The sequence below is a fragment of the Balaenoptera borealis genome, assembly GCF_965194805.1.
Source record: "Balaenoptera borealis genome assembly, chromosome: 5".
In the NCBI taxonomy this organism is placed as follows: Eukaryota; Metazoa; Chordata; class Mammalia; order Artiodactyla; family Balaenopteridae; genus Balaenoptera; species Balaenoptera borealis.
The window spans coordinates 7,548,542-7,556,798 of NC_138862.1; positions in this window are offsets into that span (position 1 = coordinate 7,548,542).

The following is an 8,257-nucleotide window of genomic DNA, read 5'->3' on the forward strand; positions in this document are numbered from 1 at the left end:
TTAAAATGACACAAACTTTCATGTGTAAAGATTTTCTAGCAAAAGTGTGTAAAGAAATGCCATTGGTGGGGGAGACTCTTGCTTTAGAATCAGACTTTGGTGCTGGAATTTAACTTCTGCCCCTTCTGCTGGAGACCTTGGTCTGATTCAGTTTCCTCATCTGCAAAACAGAGGCTCAATCAGGACCCAACTCAAAGGACTGAAAAATGACACATATCAAAATTGTGTGTCATACAATGAACATTTAAAACTACTATTGTTGGTAACATTGTTCTTCCTCAATATTTGGTTACCTCAAATTTTTTTTAACCAGTAGACTGAATTTTATCTGAATGAAATTTGCCATTTTTCCTTTTCCTCAGCTATTCTTTTAAACATTTGATTTCCATATGGTCATTTGAAAGGGCACAGACCTTCTCATTAATTACTAAGGTTTCAAAACCTTTGGGTCAGAACTTGACTAAGACAAAAAACAATGTTTCCCAAACTTGAAATTTAGGGCACCCAAGAATACTTCTGCAGAACCCAGTTTGAAAAACCCTGCATTAAAAATTAAATACTGTCAGTAGAGGTGACTGCTTCTTGTTGACAGATTCATAAACCCCAACACAAATGGGACCCTGAAATATTGTAATGCATGGGGCTCTTACCCAAATAATCTATGATATGAATGTAACTGTATGAAGGGATAGAATCTAAATGAAATGAAGGAAAAAACCTTTTCCAAAAGAGATCTTCATGGATCCCCAAGGAATGTAATTACAAAGTAATTTGAATCATCTTGTAAATTCCAAGAAATCCAGGATTGAAGCCTTCTTTACAAATAGACAGTTTTCTTCTGGAAGCACAACTTTTATTAGAGTCATCTTTCCAGTCCAAACAGTTTATTTGGCCCCAAATCATAAACCTCAAGCCTCTGGCATAACTAGTTACTAAATCAATAGTGAGAAAGGATTTGCTTTCCCTCACTGAGACCACCAGTGCCAGCTTCATGGGCCCATGACCTGTGCAGTCACCCAGGGCCCTGTTCTCAGAGGGGCCCCCCATGTAGCTTAATTATCTTCTATCTCTGTCTTGAAAGTCTTACTGCTTTTTGAACAAAGTACCCATATTTACATTTTGCAATGGGCCCCTCACATTAGGCAACCAATCCTGAAGACCCCCATTTACTGTCGCCTGGTTAAAGGGTACAACCCAGGTCAAAAGCAACCCTGGGAGGCTGCCTTGAGAAATGTGTGACACCATCATGTCATGTTGACAGGAGGCTGGCTCTTCAGAGAACCGTCCTCTGGTAGAAAGATAATGAGTGCACTTAAATCATTGAAAATTCAGCATATATCAACTTAGAAAAGATGAACCACACTAATTCAATTGAAAATACCAGAACAAGAAAGAAAGAAAGAAAGAAGGAAGGGAAGAAAGAAGGAAAGAAAGAAAGAAAGAAAGAAAGAAAGAAAGAAAGAAAGGAAGGAAGGAAGGAAGGAAGGAAGGAAGGAAAGAAGGAAGAAAAAAGAAAGAAAGAAAGAAAAGAAGGGAAGGAAGAAAGGTTTGCACTTTTTTTTTTCTTCAAACACAACCATCTGGCTCTTCTCTCCTATTCGTCTTGACATCTGATTCTCTATTTGGTAGCAAATTAATCCAGGTAGTGATCCCTATCATAAGTCTTCTGAGTGGTTTAAAGGGCTGATTTTATTACAAAAGGCTAATTCTTTGATGCTCACCGCCTGTTGGAAGGATGCAGAACTGGCAGACAGAAAATGCTGCCTGTTCTATACAAGGTCAACGGTCCAGAGAACTAATGTCTTGTCTCTGAACAAACAACCTAGGTGAGGCCAGCCCAAAACCTTTCCTCTTCGTCTTTGGCATTGGAAATAGGGAACTGGATCACTCTGTCAATCCTTGACCAGGCTGGGAGCAGACACAGAGACGAATGCTGTCCTTAGCACCTACGCATCTCTTTTCAGAGTCACTGTTTTCTTGTTGTGAGTGATCCCGAATCCCAGGTCCCATTTCCAGGTGATGCTGTTGGTTCTCTGATGCGCCCTTCCTTGGTGGGGTACCTGACTGCCCTTCCAATCTCCTCCTTGTCAAGCCCTGCATCCTGCAACCTCAGAGCTCTGACCTCAGCCCCTTGTCCCTTTTTGAAAATATTAGGCAAGTAGCACAGCTGATGACTTTACATTGGCAATCAAGGAATGTTTGCATTTCATAAAAGAGCAGACTCTTACATATGGAACTCTAACCCACAGGGAATGCTCCCACGTGTGGACATTGAGTTCTACTTCAAGAGTAACAAGGGCATGATTTGAGAGTAAGATGGGCTGGGAGAAAGGCTATATTTTGCTTAGATGTTGAAAAAAAAAGTCATACAGTTGACCCTTCAACAATGCGGGGGTGAGGGGAGCCAACCCTCCGTGCTGTTAAAAATCATCTTGTGACTTATAATTGGCCCTCCATATCTGAGGTTCCTCCATATCCGCAGTTCTTCATCCATGAACCAACCAAGGATCCTGTAGTACTGTAATATTTACTATCGAAACAAATCCGCCATATAAGTGGACCTGCACAGTTCAAACCGTGTTGTTCAAGGTTCAAGTGTAGTTTGCTTAAATGTTGCTTTGAAAACTTAAGTTGTCTGAAAAGAAGATGGTTTATTTAGCTGAGGCTGACTCTATACATCTCCTTGCAAGTATTTTGCTAGCAGTTGAGATTAACTGGTGGGTCATCAAGGGTATGGTCTGACTTCCCATAGACTTATCTGATATCAGCTATCAGTGCACTTGCTCCACTGATTTCTTATTTCAAATAAAAATAAGAAAATTAAAATTCTTGCGAATCCCCTGGCGGTCCAGTGGTTAGGGCGCCACACTTCCACTGCAGGGGGCACTGGTTCCATCCCTGGTGGGGGAACAAGGATCCCACAAGCTGCGTGGCCAAAATAAAGAAAGAAAGAAAAGAAGGTTACCCCCAAGTCAATATTTAAAGATCAATAGCAAAATACAGTTTAGATAGTCAAAAAAAAATTGTGAAAGACTTTGAAATGGACAAAGGAATGACTGAGTCTCCTGTCTAGGGCACCCGTCTGCCCTGGCTCTGCTTTTCAATGTCTTTCAGCTATTTCACAGCTCTATAAGTTGTGGAAAACTGACTGTAATGCAATTGATTCTTGTCTATAGAAACTCAAATAAATTTGTGTCCAGTGGCTATGCAGTTGGTTATTGTTCTGGGACTATTAACCAATTTTGCTTTTACTTGGTCTATTCAGATTTAATTTTTTTTCTTGAGTGAATTTTTAAAAATTATAATTGCTAGGAAATGGTTTAATCTAAGATTCAAATTTACTGGCATCATGTTCTCTTGAGATTTAAAAATATTTACTGTACCCTATAGTTATATATCCTTTTTTATTCTTAATGTTGTTGCTGTTGTTTTTTAACATTTACCTCAGTGACTTTTTATTATTTTATTTTATTTTATTTTATTTATTTATTTTTTAACATCTTTATTGGAGTATAAGTGCTTTACAATGGTGTGTTAGTTTCTGCTTTATACCAAAGTGAATCAGCTATACATATACATATATCCCCATATCTCTTCCCTCTTGCGTCTCCCTCCCACCCTCCCTATCTCACCCCTCTAGGTGGTCACAAAGCCCTGAGCTGATCTCCCTGTGCTATGCGGCTGCTTCCCACTAGCTATCTATTTTACTTAAAGTTGTTCTTTATGTTCTTTTTTTCCCTGGGCTATTCTCACTCAGGAGAATGGAATTGTCCATTTTATTTATCTTTTCAAAAAACTAGCTTTCAGTTTTCTTGATATTTTGTCTTCTTTATTTTTATTTGTCTTGCTTTAATCTGAGGTTGTGTTTTGTACCTTGCGCATGACACAGAATATAAGAGAATAGCTCTCTGCTCCTTAAAATATTTTCTACTTGAAAAACCTCATTATGCAGACATGATACAAGCTCAAGGTCAACAAATATTTTTAAAGGATTCTTTTTATTTTGATTAATATTAGAGTATGGTTTGATGAAAATTACACATTCAGCAAGTATGGTTCCAATAGGACATAAATTCATGGATTACTTCAGAACTGTCATATGCAACAAGATAAATAGTAAAACCAGATAGGTATTATATGAAACCATGAAAACATATACTTTATGACAATATAAATACTCATTTCCAAGTTCATTTATTCAACATTCATACCACAAGTATTTATGGAGTACTGTCAGGTTACTGGAGGTTCACTGGTAAATAATACCAAATGGCCCCTATTCTACTCAAGTTTGCATTTTAGTAAGGAAGACAGATAATAAATAAGAAAATAAAAATGTATAAAGTAATTTCAGATGGAGATAGGTCCTTTAAACAAAAGTCAGGTTGAAAGGATACGGAATAAGTTGGTTTAAGTTCTCTCCTGATGGTGATGGCTACTAGTAATGAATATACTTTATGTATTTTATGGGCTTTTTAAAGCATGCCTAGGCAGAGTCAGTGAATGGAGTAGTGGAGAGAAGACAGTTGAAATAATTATAAAAGCCTAGGTTAACAATAGAAGACCAATAGACTTCTCCGTTGGATTCATAGACAAGAAAACAAAAGACATCTTTATTAAAGAGCAGTCAACATTATCTACTTTGTAAAATATATTGAGAGTGTCAGCTAAATACCTGAAGGTATTATGAGTTAAAAAGAAAAGCCATGGGGATATAATTTTCATTGATGTGATGGCAATTTCGACAGTCATGGGATATTTCCATCCACTCCACTTGTCTCTCTCTCTCCTCTGAACAAAAGCTTCCATTTTTCTCAGTTTACTATGTGACCTGCACATCTTTAGCACAGTCTCACCTAGTCCCCCAACCACCCTGACAAGTAAGGACTGTCATTACCCCATTCCACAACTGGAGACCTGGAAGGTCAGAGCCATAGCCAAGATCAACAGCCAGCAGGTAGGGCTGTGGGTGGGGTTTGCCCTAGAGGTCAATGGCAGAACCTCCTGAGTGCCTACTATGAGCCTGCACTTTCTGCCATCCTCTCAATTTTGAGAAAAAAATAGACATGTTTTTCTTTGTGGAATTTCTTCTTGGCAAGTTGCCACAAGTGTGAATAACAGGAGGAGATTCTCTGAAGTTTTGCCAAGGGCAGATGAAGAATTCTGAAAGATTGTCTTTGCTAAAAGCACTATAAATGGAGTAATGCTTAATTGATCTATTTTCATCTTTGTTCAGCGGCCCCAGCAGAAGGGCATTGTCTTTAGGCTGCAATAGATTCTGTTAAAATTTGTCCTGGAGGCCCCAAGCCACTTGTACGAAACACAACCTAGATTTACCCACCGAAGCCCTCTCCTCCCTTTTCTTCTTTATTGTCTTCTGATTTTGTCAGAGAGATATATTCTGAAGGCAGTGGTGGGGTCAGTGTACATGCTAATTAAATAAATAATACACAAAATATACCCATCTAGTTGCATTGTCTTTTTGAATATGAACACATCAATATCTGTTCATAGCTTAAAATACATTTTGCCTAAATTCTCTACTTTTCCTTGAGGAATATTAAGCCAGATCTCAACTGAGAAAACAAAATTGGAGACATAAGGTGTTACTGGTTAGTTTCATTAAATAAATTAAACCAGCCTTTCCAAAATTGTGTGGGTAATTTAAGAAAGTCTTTTATTGTGACTGGATTATTCAATGAATTGACGCAAGTATTTCACAAACTTTGATTGAAAATGCCCAGTCCCTGATGAGCTATCATCACTTCTTTGGGATCTCAACTCACATTTAGTGGCAGGAAAACCAAACAGACATCTATATTGGAAGTAAAGAAAGTGAGACACGCTTTCAGGAATCATGCATTTTTATTTGAGTTACAAATTTTAGCAACTACATCAGGCTCAAAGAATTACAGGACAGGAATTTCTCCCCTAAAGCAGCTAAGTGGATGAAATGCAAAAAAAAAAAAAAAAAAAAAAAAAAAAAGGACTAAAAATTAAGAGAGAGGCCTAACCTTACCAAGAAAACATTGCCTCATCCCTCATAAGTCATTTAACTTCCCTATCTCTCAGTTTAAGCCATATGACTCTCAAAAGAATAAGTGGATGGATGGATGATGGATGAATGCCTGGATGGAAGGATGGATAAATGGTTAGATACATGATGAATGATGGATGGATGGATGGATGGATGGATGATGGATGGATGGACTACAAATAGAGGAATGGATGAGTAAATCATTTAGAATGAATTACTGATTTTGAAACACTGATGAATGAATTAATGATTTTTGCCAGTTTTTCCATCCCCTCTACCTCTAAAGTTCTGAATGTATTTTCTGGGCATCTACCTGAACACTGATTGTGAATTTTACATACAAGAAAAGATTGAAACATTCTCTACTTTACAGAAATCTATAGTCTGAATCGGAGAGGCAAGTTAAACCACGTAAAGTAAACCATAAAAATGGGAATCAAGTGAAAACTTATGGGACATAGACTTTGAGCACTATAGGCATTCAAGGAATGGTGAAGTCTGTGCTACAATTCAATAGGCTTCTAAACCAGAAGGTCAGGGGAAGGTAGAGCAGATCAGAACTGGAGCAAGTGGGCCAGACCCTCAAAACAGAAGGAGAGTTGAGATCAGAATGGGGTTGGTAGGGAAGCTCAAGGCTTTGAGCCCTTCTGGGTGTCATTCAGTTAAGTATGCATTAATCCACTGTTCACTGTCCTAACAAACATTCAAGCTTCTTGCCTTGATGGTTAGTTTTATGTGTCAACTTGACAAAGTAATCGTACACATTTATTTAATCAAATGCTAATCTAAGTGTTACTATGAAGGTATTTTCCATTGTAGTTAACATGCAATCACTTGATTTTAAGTAAGAGATTATCCTCAATAAAATGTTTAGGCTTTGTCCAGTCAGTCGAAGACCTTAAGAGCAAAAACGATTTCCCAAAGAAGAAGCAATTCTGCCTCAAGACTGTCTGAATTTCCAACCTGCCAAACTGACCTACAGACTTTGGATTTGCTAGCCCTGACATTGCATAAACCAATTTCTTAAAATAAAGTCTTTTAAAACTTTAAAAAAAAATTAAAAATATCTATCTATCTATCTATCTATCTATCTATCTATCATCTATCTATCATCTTCTATTGGTTCTGTTTCTCTGAAGAACCTTGATTGATGCAATACCTTATTTCAATATAAGCAGATTTCCCACTGGTGTGGAATACAGGTGCAAACCTGGGTATCTGTTTTGGCTTGATTTTTATGACAATTTTTATGTATATTTTTAGGACAATATGTGAAGTTGGTGATGAGTGCTGGGGTTCTGAAATTAGGCAGAGGAGGCAAAATGATTGGAAACCACTCTACATGCATGGTCCCTCAGGGACGCTTTTCAGCTTCCAGTAAACATAGTCTTTGGCAAATTGACAAAGTCACCAACCTGCCTGAGTTCTCAGCATGATTTTGTTTATGGGAAATGAGGAGGCACAAACCTTCTCCAGCTCTTTCCACTCTGCTCTTTCTATGGTGTAATTAAAGCTTTCCAATATCAGGGACTTCAACACTTGAAAGATTTTCTTAAGGGAAGGCAAGGAATGTAAAGCATCTCAATTTTAATTAAAATTAAAAGGACCTCATTACACAGTGAATAAACTATGGTGCTGATAATTATCAATTCAGAAGAGTAAAAATGGTAATTCCTAGTTAGGAAATAAGTACCAGATCACCCCCTTATTTAATCCATCATATTTTAATTTCCTTCTTGTTTATGTAATTGAGGAATAGCTGCCAGGTTGAGGATGAGAGTGCTGAAGGCTTCTGCTTTGAAAGGAGGGGGCTTTCTTCTTAACTGTCACATAAGCAATTAAAGCCTCTGAACTGGGCTCTCTCAGATAGATTTTTCTACTTTCCACTTACTCATCCTGCCAAAAATAAGGAAGTTCATTAACCTCATACTGTTAAGAAACGGAGCTTATCACAAGAAGTCTGGAATGGGTTCCTTCTGTGAACTGGGAATGAAGGACCGTTTTTCCTAAGGTAAGAACTACTCCAGGAGCCTAGGGCATCACATGTAATCTGGCATCTTCCTTCTCTTTTTTAAAAAAAAATAATTAATTTATTCATTCATTCATTTATTTATTTATGGCTGCTTTGGGTCTTTTTTTAAGCTATTTATTTATTTTTAACATCTTTATTGGAGTATAATTGCTTTACAATGGTGTGTTAGTTTCTGTGCGTTGGGTCTT